The sequence below is a fragment of the Mauremys mutica genome, chromosome 11 (assembly GCF_020497125.1).
Source record: "Mauremys mutica isolate MM-2020 ecotype Southern chromosome 11, ASM2049712v1, whole genome shotgun sequence".
In the NCBI taxonomy this organism is placed as follows: Eukaryota; Metazoa; Chordata; order Testudines; family Geoemydidae; genus Mauremys; species Mauremys mutica.
The window spans coordinates 39,439,679-39,454,740 of record NC_059082.1 but is presented as its reverse complement, the minus strand read 5'-3'; the positions used below and the strand labels follow the sequence as shown (position 1 = coordinate 39,454,740).

At 51.0% G+C, this 15,062-nt stretch overlaps 1 non-coding gene across 1 annotated transcript; it reads left to right on the top strand.

Annotated features, from left to right (window-relative positions):
* Nucleotides 1–1,166: 1,166 nt before the first annotated feature.
* On the top strand, nt 1,167–1,238 carry TRNAH-GUG. The gene has a single exon. It is a non-coding gene; the product is annotated as a tRNA-His (tRNA).
* Nucleotides 1,239–15,062: the final 13,824 nt, after the last annotated feature.

The window sequence follows — 15,062 nt, the reverse complement described above, 5'->3', positions numbered from 1 at the left end:
AATCCCAGCCCAGAGCACACTCCTGTACCCCAAACCCTTCATCCCCAGCCCACACCCGCAACCATAGCCTCACCCCTTCCCACACCCCAACCCTGATCCCTGTCCCACCCTCCAAACCCCTTGATCCCAGCCCAGAGCATCTGCCTGCACCCCAAACCCCTCATCCCCAGCCCCACCCCAGAGCCCTCACCCCTTTCCACAGTGAGCATTCATGGCCCGCCATACAATTCCTATTTGCAGATGTGGCCCTTGGACCAAAAAGTTTGCCCACCCCTGCACTAGACCCTACACTGCCCGAGAGCCAGGAGCAGACCCCAGCAATCTTCATGCCAAGGTTGTGAAACCGTCAGGGCTGCTCCTCGGGGGCGAGCATTGCCCTGCAGCTGCCTGTTGCAGAGCCCCAGCTGGCTGCGACCCCTGCGCGGGAAGGCGTCCCGCTCCCTCTGGGGCTGGGGCTGGGGCTGGACTAGCTGCTGCAGGGACGGTCTGTCCCGGGGAGGCCTGTGGGGAGAAGGGCAGCCGGGCACAGCTTTGCTTCACAGGGGCGGGCTCCGCTGTCTCGGCTCAGCGAGCGCCGGGCCCAGCAGCAGGCAGCCTAGGCCCCGGCTGGGTCTGCAGGAGGCGGCAGCACGCAGGGCAGACCTGGCTGGACGCGAGCGGGAACCTGCCCCAAGCCCAGCCGGGGGCTGGGGCGGGAATGGGGGTTTCTCCCCCGCGGGGGCCCCACTCGGCCTGGGGCGCTGCTCTCGGACACGCCGGCCGGGGCGCGCGGGGGGCGGATCCCGCCCCGCCCAGGGGCTCGGATCCCCGGCGCGCGGCCGAGGGGCTCCCTGGTCCCCGCGCGAGGGAGGCGGTGCCGGGCGGGACAGCGAAGGCCGCGGCCGAGAAAACCGGCCGCACCTGGGCGCGCGCGCCTGACTAGAGCGAACACGCGCCCACTGCTCACGCCTAACGACACTTCCGGCTCGCCCCTCCTCCCTTTCCCCAATCCGTTGGCTTGGCGCTCTGCGCCACCTAGAGCTCGTCCCCTTCCCATTGCGGGCCGCATGCGCAGTAGCTCTTCTAGAGACGAGTCTTAGACAAGGCAGTCACTCGAGTGGTGACGTCATCAAGCCCGCTCTGAAGAGGGCGGGCGCCAGGCGCCTGCCGCAGAGCCCCAGTAGCTCGCCGTGATCGTATAGTGGTTAGTACTCTGCGTTGTGGCCGCAGCAACCTCGGTTCGAATCCGAGTCACGGCATCGCTTCAATGGCGATAGCACGGCATGGGGGCTTTGCAAGCTTTTTACTGGGACACTGGAGCCCAGGCAGCACTCGCTTGTGTGCAGCAGCCTGGTACAAGGTTGAGGGGCACCCTGGCGCTGGGGAAGGAGGAACCCAGCCATGGCCAGCTGGTTGGGGGGCACCTGGTCACAGCCAGCACATTATGGGGGGCGGGGCGCTAAGGCACAGCCAGGCTGTTACCAGGGGAGGGGGAACCCAGGCACAGCCAGCCTTTTTCCTCAGGGGTCAGGTTTTATAGATGTGGTGGCTGCAGAGAGTGAAACCCAAAGACTAATTAGGAGGAGCTGGTCATGCTTTTAGGTGACTGGCTGGTATCCAGCCATCTCCTTAAAGGCTTTGGACCCACATTGCTTATCAAAAGAAATGTAACATAACTTTTATTAAAACACTTAAAAACAAAACCAAGAAAACATTTTGTGACCCCCAGACACCCCTGGGTGCCAATTGGCAGAGAGCACTGTGGATGCACAGGGATTAACAGTGATCCCCTGGATCAGATATCTGCATAACAGTTCACAGAAGGGGGACATGTGAGGTCACTACCGAGAGCCAGGCACCCACAGGTCATCATTCTGCGAAGTGTCTGTGCCAATAATATTTCAGGAGTTATGTGTATCCTCTTATTCTATTTAATGTTAATCATATTTCAGTGGGTTCGGCTCTGTCGGCTACAGTCTCAAGTTCAACTAGATTTAGAGTTCATAGGAACACATGAGAGCATAGGCAAGTAACACAATTACAAGAGCATCTATCTTTTAGTAATTTTATTAAAGTTACCAACAAAGCTATAAATGTCATAGCATATACAATTCCTATAGATATGTATAATGAACTTGTTATACCTACTCACATCCTCCTAGATAGTGTTAGAGTCTGTTGGCCCTCTCATGAATTGATCATCAATATGGGAGTGGTTCCTGCTGGAGTTTCCCATAGGAAGTTCAATTTTCCTGCTCTGGGCACCCCTTTTTATATTCAAGTATAAGAGGGGTAGCCATGTTAGTCTGTACCCACAAAAACAATGAGGAGTCCGGTGGCACCTTAAAGACTAACAGATTTATCTGGGCATAAGCTTTCGTGGGTAAAAAAACACTTCTTCAGATGCATGGACTGAAAATTACAGATATAAGCATAAATATACTTTACCCCCGAAAGCTTATGCCCAAATAAATCTGTTAGTCTTTAAGGTGCCATCAGACTCCTTTTTATACTGTGAGTCTGTCTATACTGTGAGGCTGGCTGTGCCTGGGTTCCCCCTTCCCAGTAACCTGTACATGAAAGTGTCAACCCTCTCTTTCCTATTGGTTTGTGTCCCCTGGAAACACAAGGGATCCCAAATTCTATAGGCTGGGTAGGTTTTGTCAACATTGACATACCACCTTTGTCTGCGGTTAAGGCATGTGTTAGAGACAATATTTGTTGTTACAGAATTTTATGATTTAACTTTAATCTTCCCAGCTATACTTTCGCAATATTACCGATTGGTATCTCTTTCCCATTATCTTTTGGGTTATCTCTGGGTCACTGACTTGCACCATCATTTCTTGTCTCCAAGGCCTAAAATAGCTTAGCTAGAGTCTTGCAGGCCTTGACCTACAGGTTTTTTCATTTCAGCTTGTCTACTACCTAGTTCCTCTATATATTGATCAATCTTATATTTTTATAATCCTACAAATCAACTCTAATTAACATACAGAAAATATATGTAATATAACATATTGATCATAACATCACATGATAAATGGATACTAAACTAAAATCATTGGCTACATATGTGTCTGTACTGGAAATGGTGTTCTTAAGGTCTGGGAGTTAACGCAGGTCACCAGGAGGTGACGTACCTCAGACATGTCCCTGTCAGGAGGTAACAGACCCTTATCTCTCTGGCTGGCCATGTGTGTATTGTCTGCCTCCCAATGGAAACCTGTTTGCATACTGAGTCAGATACCAGTCAAAAGATGGAGAAACCTACAAGAGAGAAAATCTACAGGAAAAAATCAGCAGGGGGGGATGTCCTGTTTATGAATAAAGACAAAGGATGGAACGCATGGGATCCTGCACTAAGGAGATAAGCTAACAGCATGTTTGTCTTATGAAAGGAAGGTCCCAGCCAGCCTGGCGGTTAAATGCTGCAAGAACTTTGGGGGAGCATTGCATAGCTTATTAATTAAGTCGAAGTTCTTCTGGAATGCATGTTATGATTCTATTTTATATGTAACCATTTCTTTCCAATGCTTCTACGTGCTATTACTTAAATCTTTGTTAAATAAACTTTTCCTTACTTTCACTATAAACCTATCCAAGTGCTATGTGAAGCAGGGCGGTGAGCTGAGGTGGAACTGGTAAGCTGGAGCAGTGACTCTGTGAATACTGTAAAAAGCAACAATGAGTCCTGTGGCACCTTAAAGACTAACAGATGTATTGGAGTGTTAGGTAAAAAAGCAAGTCCTTACTCACCTCTCCAGCACCCGAGTTCGTGCGGAGTTGGTATGGGGCTCACAAATCTGTCAGAGACCAGACAACACTTCGTTGATCAACGGGCTCACACTATCCTTAGCTTAAAAGCCTTCGGAGTAAGTGTGGCAAGTTTATTAGGGGTGAGCATCAATATTTATACACAGAAGTAAACAAAGTGATTAACAGATCATAATGGTCATGCATAATCAATCAAGATTCTACAGGATAAAACAGATTAAAATGTAAATTAGAAAAGACAAAGGGGGAGATGGCTACTTAAGGGGAGGGGGGTGTCATGAGTAGTTCGCAGGTCAGAGCTTTGATTAAAAGTTTCAGATAGAGACATCAAGTCTGGGTTAAGTTTAAACTCATAAAAAGTTCAGACTCAACATTCCTCCATTTGTAGCTTTGGGATAACTATTTACCAAAAGCTACACCCCATTTTAAGGAGCCAAGGGCCGCTTGGCAATTTCAGCCTGGGCCAACTCGAAGAGAGTAAGGCCTTTGGCTGAAGTAGGAAAAGAATAAACTGACCTACATGAGTTTATGAGGGAGGGGACACACTGAATACAGCAACACAGTATTATAAGGATTACTATGGCCCCAACAATACCCACCAAGAGTTTTTTAACCCACCCAAATCCAGGCAGCCAATTCCATAAGGCTCCCCACCAATCATAATGTGGCTGGCCAGAGGAGTAGTTCTTAGCCATTTCCCTTAGATGTTTGGTACGTTGAAAAGTGTCAGGGTAGGTGTCGTTTACAAAAACACAGCATTCTTCATTTATGAGGGCGCAAGTTCCTCCTTGGGCTGCTAACATTATGTCTAAAGCCATTCGGTTTTGCAAAGCTAACTGGTGCAGCTGGGACATTTCCCCGGCCTGATTCTCAAATAGAGTCGCAGTTTCATTGGTTAAAGATTCTAGTAGTCCCTGTAGACGGATGACACCACCCCTCAAGCTAATAAGACCAGCCCACCGCTGCCACGACAAACCATCACGGATATTAATATCTCTGAAGGTTTCACGGATGTTACGAACGTGGGGAAAATGGGGGGGGGTGAGGGAGATGCGAGAAGGCGGTGTGAGCCACGCTAAATAACATGACCCTGCCCAATCAGGGGAGAGAAAGTAATAAGCTTTGGGCCCGCACACCCAGTATGTTCCATACATTGCGTTTCGGGTATTCCATTTCTCAAAGTAGGAGGTAACCCACCACCCGTTGGACCACTGTTCCCCTGGTAACGCAGAGGGGTTGTTGTGCGAACCGCAGAGGCACAATTTGGTAGTGGTGTTTTCAAAGTGCAGTGTAGTACTGCTTGAGCAGTTGTAGAAGGCAATCGTATATCCCTTGACAATTAGTTGGACACCCTCGTGATCTGAGCAGGGCTTCTTAAAAGCTGACTCTGAAGGCTTGCCCACCCATGAAAAAGTTGTATCGGGGTGAGGGATCCACATATGGGATAAGTGGGATGCGCAAGGCTTGAAGCCAAGATTTTTACTAAAGGCGGTGCCATTAAAATACATGTTGCATTTACTTGTTCCCACAAAAGTTGACCCCTTTTCTTTAACAAAACACAGTGATCCTGTCTGATTGGTTACCCTGAGATATCTGTTAATTGGCACTCCTGTTTTGTCCCATGTAAGATTGTGTTGGACTGGATCTTTTACTCTAGCCGGTGGCATCCAAGTCATATTAGCAGTGGTCAGGGGAATGGGTGTGAAGGGGAGTCCCTGTTCTGCATTTACTGGAAATTGAGTACATACCCAGCAATTACTTCTATTTCCTAAAATACGAGTTTTAACCTCGTGGGAATATCTAATAAAAGCATTATCTTCATAAGCAGAAAATAAACTAAAAAGGCATGATAAAAAACATACAGTTGTCAGAATAAAAGGTCCTCTCATTTTTTTCGAGTCAGTTTAAGTCTGATGTCTGAAAGAGGTAAGCTGGTCCACTGGTCAGAGGCAGTGTCCTCAGTGGTGGCAAGAGCTGCTGGTCCGTCACTGTGGTCCACTACGGCTGGCTTGACGTGGGAGTGGTGGATCCAGGATTTGCGTCCTTCCAGGAACACTGCAGTCTGGGTTGTTAAAAGAACCTGGTGGGGTCCAGTAAACCTCGGCTGGAGGGTGTCGCCACGAACGAACTTTTTGGCCCAGACGAAGTCCCCTGGTTGGAACGGGTGGATCTGTTCTTCTAGTGGCACGGTCTGGGAAAACTGCGAGGCTTTCCAAAGGGTACGGAGGCGAGCCTGTAGGGAGAGAAACTGGCACGCGGTCATATGATCCCCTCCCAATAGTGAAACATCAGCACGTGGTAGCGCCCCGCCTTTGAAAGGGGGTGTCCATAGAGCAGTTCAAAGGGGGATAATCCCAATACACGGGTTGGGCGAGTACGAAGGTGAAACAGGACCAAGGGAAGTACCTGAGGCCACTTTAACCCTGTTTCCTGACAGTATTTAGCCAATGTAAGCTTAAGCTCCCTATTCATACGCTCAACTTTCCCGCTAGACTGGGGGTGGTAGGGGGTATGAAAGGAGTGTGAAATGCCCAGTCCTTGTTCTAAACGGCCAAGGACATTACCAGTAAAGTGGGGTCCGCGATCTGAGTCAAGCATGAGAGGGATGCCAAAACGGGGTACAATGTCTCTAAGGAGGATCTTCGCCACTGTGGCAGCAGTACAATTAGCAGTAGGAAAAGCTTCGACCCATGAAGTCAGAGGGCAAACCAAAACAAGGAGGTGCTTTTTCCCAAAAGCTTTTGGCATATCTGCAAAGTCAATTTGAAGATGTTGAAATGGAGCAGCAGGCGGAGGTCTTCCACCCTTAATTTTGTTAAGAGGCGGAGCAGGTCCATTACGCTGACATGTGCTGCATGCTTTCACTATTGACAGGCAGTAGGGTTGAATGCCTGGAGCATACCAAAAGCGAGCGATGGTGTCCACAAGGGCGTGCGTGCCGTAGTGACCCCCCTTATCATGGTGCCAGCGAACTGCCACGGGGTATGTGGAGCGAGGGAGGCAGGCTTGGCCATCCGGCATAAGCCAGGTCCCTTTGACCAGAGTGGCTCCGAGGCTCTCCCACGACTGTAGTTCAGCAGCAGGTACTGGTACAGGGTGCGGTGGAGTAAAGGAGGAGGTTACAATAGCCAACGTGGGCATGGCTAAGGGTAAGACGGCAGCCGCCTTGGCGGAGGCGTCAGCCAGGGCATTCCCATGGGTGACGGGGCTATCATCTTTAGTATGGGCCCGGCAGTGAACTACAGCCAGGACCGAGGGTTCTTGGAGGGCGTCCAAAAGCTTGTGGATGAGGGGGAGGTGCTGAATGGGTTTACCGGCAGCTGTCTGGAAACCTCGAAACTTCCAGAGGTGGATGTGACAATGCACAACTCCAAAAGCATACTTGCTATCAGTAAAAATGGTAACGGTCTTACCAGCGGCCAACTGGCAAGCTCGGGCCAGGGCATAGAGTTCGGCGGCTTGGGCTCCCCAGTTGCCTGGCAGTGAGGCGGCCTCTTGAATGTCCCATTCAGAGGTGACTGCATAACCGGTGAAACGCTTGCCATCAACATAGAAGGAGCTTCCGTCCGAGAAGAGGATGCAATCAGGGTTGTCCAGTGGCACGTCAAACAGGTTGTTCCTTATCTGTAAGATGCTATAAACTACTTCCACACAGTCGTGCTGATCCTGGAGGACTGGCAGGTCAGGAAGCAAGGTAGCTGGATTAAGGGGCCCACACCTTTCAAAAATTAGGTTAGTGTCTTCTAAGAGTTCGGCCTCTAGCTGTTGCTGACGATGGGCCGAAAAGACCTGGGTTGTGCCCCTACGCAGAAGGGCTGACAAGGCATGAGAGGTCCAAACCGTGGTAAAATGACCCAGGGTCAGGCACTTTGCCTTTGTGATCAGCAGGGCAGCTGCTGCCAGAGTCCGGGTGCAGGATGGGGTTCCCTGAGCGACAGGGTCGATCTGCTGGGAGTAAAAAGCAAGCGGGAAATGGTGGGGCCCGCTCAGTTGGGTAAGGACGCCACTAGCAATTCCGCCCCTCTCGTGGACAAAAAGGTGAAAGGGTTTGTTGTAATTGGGGGGGCGGAGAGACATGGAGGAGGCCACACTGTCCTTGAGTAACTGAAAGGCTTGGATCGTGTCTAGGGACCACTGCAAAGGGTCAGGAGCAAGGTTAGCAGTGAGTCGGTGGAGCGGTTTGCTCAACTCCCCGCAGGACGGCAACCAGGGGCGACAGAAGCCAATTAATCCTAAGAAACCTCAAAGTTGTTTCTTGGTGTTTGGCAGAGGGCAGTTTTGGATAGTCTTTATGCGGACTGGGTCCATTTGTCTCCCCTCTGGGGTTAACAGGAAGCCCAGATATCGGACCTTCTGTGAGACCCACTGAATCTTGTTAGGGTCTACCTTGTGGCCTCTGGTGTGTAGGTATAATAAAAGTGCCTTACCATCGATGCGGAGGGCGGCTTCTTCGCGGTTACCTAGTAGGATGTCATCTACGTATAGGACTAACGTGGATCCCTGCGGACTGGTGAAGCCTTCCAAGTCGTGGCGGAGGCATTGGCTGAAAATCGTGGGGCTGTCTCTGTAGCCTTGAGGAAGTCGTTGCCAGACATAACTTTGTCCCTCCCAGGTGAAACCAAAGAGATATTGAGAGTCTGGGTGCACAGGAATGCTGAAAAAGGCTGATTTTAAGTCAATAACAGTGAACCACTCAGCATCCCAGGGGATTTGGCTGATGATAGTAGCTGGATCAGGAACTACTGCATGAAGAGGGACCACATACTGATTAATAACCCGTAGATCCTGTACAAAGCGCCAACGAATAGGGTCTCCGTCCTTTTTAGGAGGCTTTTTGACAGGCAGTATAGGGGTGTTACAGGGAGTGCGCTGAGGGCGGACTAGCTTTTGTGCAATGAATCCCTCGATAATGGGGCGGATGCCCTCCCGGGCTTCCAGCGACAGGGGATATTGAGGGACTGACGGGGGGGCTAAGGAGGGCTTCACTTGAATCCTTACTGGCTCTGCCGAAAGGAGCAGGCCAACATCAGTGTCAGAAATTCCCCAGAGGGTTGAAGGCAAGTCAGTGAGGTCAGGGGAGAGAGAGGGGGGGGTTCCCAATTACCCTGAGTTGGGGCCGAATCTCCTAACACTGTCATCAATAATCCTACCCCTTCAGGAGTGCAGGTTAAAGTAGCCTCAAGCTTACAGAGTAAATCCCGGCCCATCAAAGGGATCGGACAAGCTGGGGAAAAAAGAAAACGGTGAGAAAAACATTTATCAGCATAAATAACATTTAGAGGCAAAGTGAGTCCCAGAGACTGTGGGTTGCCCTCCACCCCAGTTGCAGTTTTAACCTCAGAGGATAGCCAGGGAGAGGGGGCATGATTTAAAAGAGAGAAAGTAGCTCCAGTATCAATGAGGAAAGAGACAGGCAGTCCTTGGACTGAAAGGGTTAGACGAGGCTCTTTGCTGGGAGGGGAGAAAGTGAGGAAGGAGCCGGCTAAAGACATTAAGGAAATAAGACCATCATATTGTTTGCCTTCGCCCCCGGGGTACCGTCATTGAGAAGGCTGAGTTTGCTGCAGCTGCTGCTGTTGCCCGTAGTTGATCCAGGCCTGAGGAACGGGCTGGGCTGGTGGTGCAGGGGTGTATTCGTCCCTGGTGTAAGTATCTGCGGATGCGACCGGACCCTCTGGGCGTCCCCAGGGGCATTCACGTTTAAAGTGACCGGGCTGTCCGCACTGAAAACAATTCCCTGGTGGCTGGGGTTGCCAGGACCCTCTTCCCTGAGCACCCTGAAATCCCCTGCCACGGCTTCTGCCTCGAATACCACCGCGAAAAGCTAAAGCCATCAACTTATATTCTTCCTTTTTCTCTTTCTTTTTACTACTTTCCCTTTCTTTCTCCCATGCAAAATCAGCTACGTCCAACACTGAAGTGACTGACTCACCTCCCCAACCAGGGCGAAACTTTAAGAAATAATCCCTTACAGGGGGTACTGACTGATTCACAAAAAATGAAATAAGAGTAGGGTGGTCTGCTTCTCTCTCAGGATCCATCTGAGTGAACATTCGGGCCCCCTCCAATAGCCTCGACCAGAACTTTCTGGGTGGCTCATCAGATTCCTGCCGAATCTGCATGAACTTAGCCTGATTAGGCGAGCGGCGAGCCATTTCTTTGAGTCTCTCTAACAATCGCTCTCGATCTGTCCGCAGCTGAGTCAGCCTTTGCTGACTCCAGTCTAGGGGATTCCAGCCAGCGGCTTGATCCCGCCTATCCATCCAAGTGGTATTAACCGCATCGCTATCCCCCCATGTCCTTTCTGCCATCCACAATCTACTACGTTCCTCTCCGGTCAAAACTCTACTTAACAAATGATCTACATCCGTATAAGTAGGATTATGACTAGAAAACAATCTTTCTAAAAGTTCAGTGATCTTTCGGGGATTTTCCCCAAAGGACCCTGACAACCGTCCCCACTCTTTCAAGTCCCATTCTAGCCATCCTTTATATTCCACAATATTAGTATGTTGTAACTGGCCATTATTGTCCACAAAAGGTTGGTCGTGCACCTGTAAAGGCATTTCTCTACTCACAAAAAGTTTGGCAGAGGCAGCCTCTGGGCTATCCTCAGGGGAGGGGTATGCATCCTGCTGCATCTGCTTGATCTTTTGCCTAGTAATTACTCCTCCCGAGGTGTGCCCTTCCATTTCCTCCTTATCCCTCTGCAGAGATTCCGATCTGGAGTCCTGCAGATTCCCCTCTGCGCTCTGGAGAGAGTCCCCCTGCGGAGGAATAGGGGCAGGTGCAGTGGGGACCAACTGACGAGTCAAAACACGCCGTGGTTTATACTCTTCATCGAAATAACATGGAGGGGATTCACTCTCGGGAGAATACCTGACTGCCATAATTTTTAAAGATTTCCACAGCTCTGCTGCTGTGTCCCAACAAAACCAGTAACATAACTGTCCCGGATGGTCTTTTTCGATCTGGCTCCTTACTCCTCTAAAGGCAGCCTGTTCGAAAGAGCCATACGAAGGCCACCTCATCTCCGGGTCGGCCAATACCGCGGTATACCCAGTCCAAATCCTTACACACAGTGTGTACAACTTCCTCCTAGACATTCCTGTCTGTACTGGGAGTTTCCCTTCGTTCCATAACTTATTTACAATCCCCAGCGGACTCTCAAGAGGCACGCTAGTCCCTTGACCCATGGTGTCTGACAGGAGCCCTCCAACTGGCGTTTATCCTGCTGTCCAGTACACGACCCCTCAATATTGAATTGGCTGGGAGAAATCTCCCGTGGCGCCTGCCAATTCGTATATGAGTGGTCTGGCCACTGGACAGAGGCACCGCACCAGAAGGATATCCCGGACGAGCCCCCAAATTGTTAGGTAAAAAAGCAAGTCCTTACTCACCTCTCCAGCACCTGAGTTCGTGCGGAGTTGGTATGGGGCTCACAAATCTGTCAGAGACCAGACAACACTTCGTTGATCAACGGGCTCACACTATCCTTAGCTTAAAAGCCTTCGGAGTAAGTGTGGCAAGTTTATTAGGGGTGAGCATCAATATTTATACACAGAAGTAAACAAAGTGATTAACAGATCATAATGGTCATGCATAATCAATCAAGATTCTACAGGATAAAACAGGTTAAAATGTAAATTAGAAAAGACAAAGGGGGAGATGGCTACTTAAGGGGAGGGGGTGTCATGAGTAGTTCGCAGGTCAGAGCTTTGATTAAAAGTTTCAGATAGAGACATCAAGTCTGGGTTAAGTTTAAACTCATAAAAAGTTCAGACTCAACAGGAGCATAAGCTTTCGTGGGTGAATACCCACTTCGTCAGACGCATGTAATGGACATTTCCAGAGGCAAGTATAAATATGCAGGCAAGAATCAGTCTGGAGCTAATGAGGTTAGTTCAATCAGGGAGGGTGAGGCCCTCTTCTAGCAGTTGAGGTGTGAACACCAAGGGAGTATACTGTGAGTGTTCAGCGGACCAAAAGATGGACACTCCAGAGAGATGCTTGGGGGGGCTTGAGGATTGGGGTGTGCCTATTGCTAACTTCTAGAGAGAAAGAGCGAGGCCTAGAAGGGAGTGTTGCCCATGGCCAGAAGAGTTGGGGGGCTGACCGCCTGGCAGGCACTGGCAAGACTGCCTCATGCTAAAGCCAGGTGATAGCGAGGTGCCACATAATGGGGTACCCTAGGAAGTGTTACACATATCACCAAAGCTCTGCTACTATTAATTCAAACTAAGAATATTCATATCAAATCAAAGTCACACTATCATCATGTTAGTTAAATCATCAAATTAATATTACAAATAATTGATCCTTATCAATTATAAGAAAGAATCTAAGGTGGCTATCCACTTGGCTATAAATCCCAACTAAAGAATCTTACCAAAGTCAGGCAGATCTTTAGTGTGGTGCTGGTCAAATAGTTTAATACTGAAACCAAATTATCTAATGTCTAAACCACAACTTCAGAGCCAGTTACAGCTTCCTTTTTTAGATTTCAGTTCTAGCGTGGTGGTGTGAAGAGGTGTCACACCGGCCCTGAGAGAGTTGAATTTGGCCAGCTGGGACCAGTCAGTCAACTAAGCTGCAAACTGAGGAGACAGGTTGTGCAGAGCAGTAGTTCCCAACCAGGAGTCCGGGCCTGCTGGGGGGCTGCAAGTAGGTTTTGGGGGTCCACCAAGCAGGGCTGGCATTAGTCTTGCTAGGGCCCAGGGCAGAAAGACAAAGCTACAATGAATGGGGCTGAAGCCCAGGACCCCGAGCCCTGCCACCAGAGACTGAAGCAACTTAGCTTCACGAGGCCCCCTGTGGCATGGGGGCCCTGGGCAACTGCCCTGCTTGCTACTTCCTAGCGCCTGCCCTGGCTTTTATATGCAGAAGAACAGTTGTTGTGGCACAAGTGGGCTGTGGAGTTTCTATAGCATGTTGGAGGGCCTCAGAAAGAAAAAGGTTGAGATCCCCTGGCATAGAGGTTGCCAGTTAGGAGGCCTGTAGTTTCTCTCCCTGAGGTCAGGGAGAAGGAAGGGGGATAGGAACCCCTGAGAAAGGGTTTACCTAGTAAGCCTAAGAGAAGGGTCTGACTAGGAAGAATGGAGAATAAAAGCATGGAGAAGCACGGTAGGAAGTAGTCCACAGGGGCAAGAGCAGTAAGGTTGGTGTAGCTGCAGACCTTAGCTCAGGGATGGCCAAACTACGGCCCGTGGGCCGGAACCGGTCCATCAGGGCTTGGGATCCAGCCTGTGGGATTGCCACCCCCGTGGTGCTGCAGGCCCCATGCTGCTCCCGGAAGCGGCCTGCACTACATACCTGCAGCCCCTTGGGGAGCAGGGACAGAAGGCTCCCTCCGCGCGCTGCCCTCACCTGTGGGTACCTCCCCCAAAGCTCCCATTGCCTTGGCCCCGCTGCGTCCACCCCAGAGCCGCTCCAGGTAAGCGGCTCCGGGCCGGACCCACACCCCAACTCCTCCTGCACCCCGCGCCCCAACTCCCTGCCCTGAGCCCCCTCCTGCACTCTGCACCCCCTCCTGCACCCCAACATCCTTCCCTGAGCCCCCTCGTTCACCCCGCACCCCTCCTCTGCCCCAACTCTTTACCCTGAACCCCTTCCTGCACACCACACCCCCTCCCACACCCTGCATTCCCTCCGCATCCCAACCCCCTGCACCAGCCCTACATTCATGGCCCTGCATGCAATTTCCCCACCCAGATGTGGCTCTCGGACCCACGCCACCTTAGCTGCTTACTACAGGTATAGGCACTGACTCTATGGGTGCTCTGGGGCTGGAGCACCCACGGGGGAAAATTGGTGGGTGCTCTGCACCCACAGGCAGCCAAGCTTCCCGCCCACCACAGCTCACCTCCTCCCCTGAGCACGCCGAGTCCCCGCTTCTCCCTCTAGTTCCCAGCGCTTCCCACCGCGAAACAGCTGTTTCGCAGTGGCAAGTGCTGGGAGGGAGGGGAAACGCAGCGCGCTTGGGGAAGAGGTGGGGCCGGGGCGGGGTTTTGGGAAAAGAGTCCAATGGGGCAGGAAGGGGGCGGAGTTGTGGCAGGGACTTTGGGAAGGGGTTGGAATGAGGGCGGGGGTGTCGAGCACCCACATTGCTGGGAAAAGTTGGTGCCTATGACTACAGGGCCCTGGACTGGGACCCAGAGTAGATGACAGGCCTGGGTTTCCCAGCAGCCACTGCAGAGAGGTTTTGCTTTGGGGCAGTGAATAGGAAGAGAGCCTGAGTCTCTATGAGAATGACATAGGGTGGAGGGCATGAGACTACCTGATGCTACTTGAGGAGAGAGACTTCGAAAGACTCCCCAGGAAGGGGAATCACAGCATGACCTGGATGGAGGGCCGAGTCATGAAGCAGCCATACTGCGAAAGCAGGAGGAGAGCCAAGGGCGCCAATAAGGTAGGGTGCGGGGGCTGCTACCCCACCCTGAATTTCATAGAGGAGGTGTGCTCCCAGGTGGAGCTCTTAACTGCACAGGTGAGTTCTGCAGAGAGATGCTTCTCCCAGTTTCTGTCCCTGGGGCAGGGAGTCAGTGTTCTGTTTACAAACAGAGGCAGGGTGATTAAGATAAGAAAAGGCTGGTAATTAAATTAAGGGCCTGGAAGTCCTTAGATGAATCTGTAAAACAGGAATCCCTCTGCAGGGGGGCAGGGTTGAAAAGAGAATGCAGAAGAAATACAGCCAAGCCCTCTGGGCCAAGGTTACATTCAGAAAAGAGGAAGCTGTGAGGGGCATAAGTGAAAAGAAGGGGCTAAAACCCAGGGAAGAGCTAGCAGTGGTATAGAGAAGTGCCCACTCTACCTGGGGTACTTATGTGGCCCCATCCCTGTAGTATCTGAGCACCTCACTTCACAGCCCCTCAGTGAGATAGAGCAGTGCTGTTATCCCCATTGTACAGATGGGGCACTGAGGCACAGAGAGACTAACAACCAGATTTTCAAAGGTATTTGGGCACCTAGTAGGATTTTCAAAATAGCCTAGAAGGTTAGTTGCTTTGTAAACCCCACCAGATGCCTAGCTGCATCTTTGGGTGCCTAAAAACCTTTGAAACTCTGTCCCTAAGGCACTGACCTGAAATCATACAGGAATTCCAGGTGGGGTGGGGGACAGGAGGGGGAAAGAGAGTAGAACCCAGGTCTCTCAAGGCTAGATCCCTATCCACTGGACCAGCATTTCTCTCAGCTGCCTACTGTAAAAAAGAGGCCTCTGATGGATGGGAGCAAAACCAAGAAGGCCAGTTCTCTGAGACCCCAGCAATGGTCCCGGGTGATTGGGAAGGATGTCATGGCTGACAGTA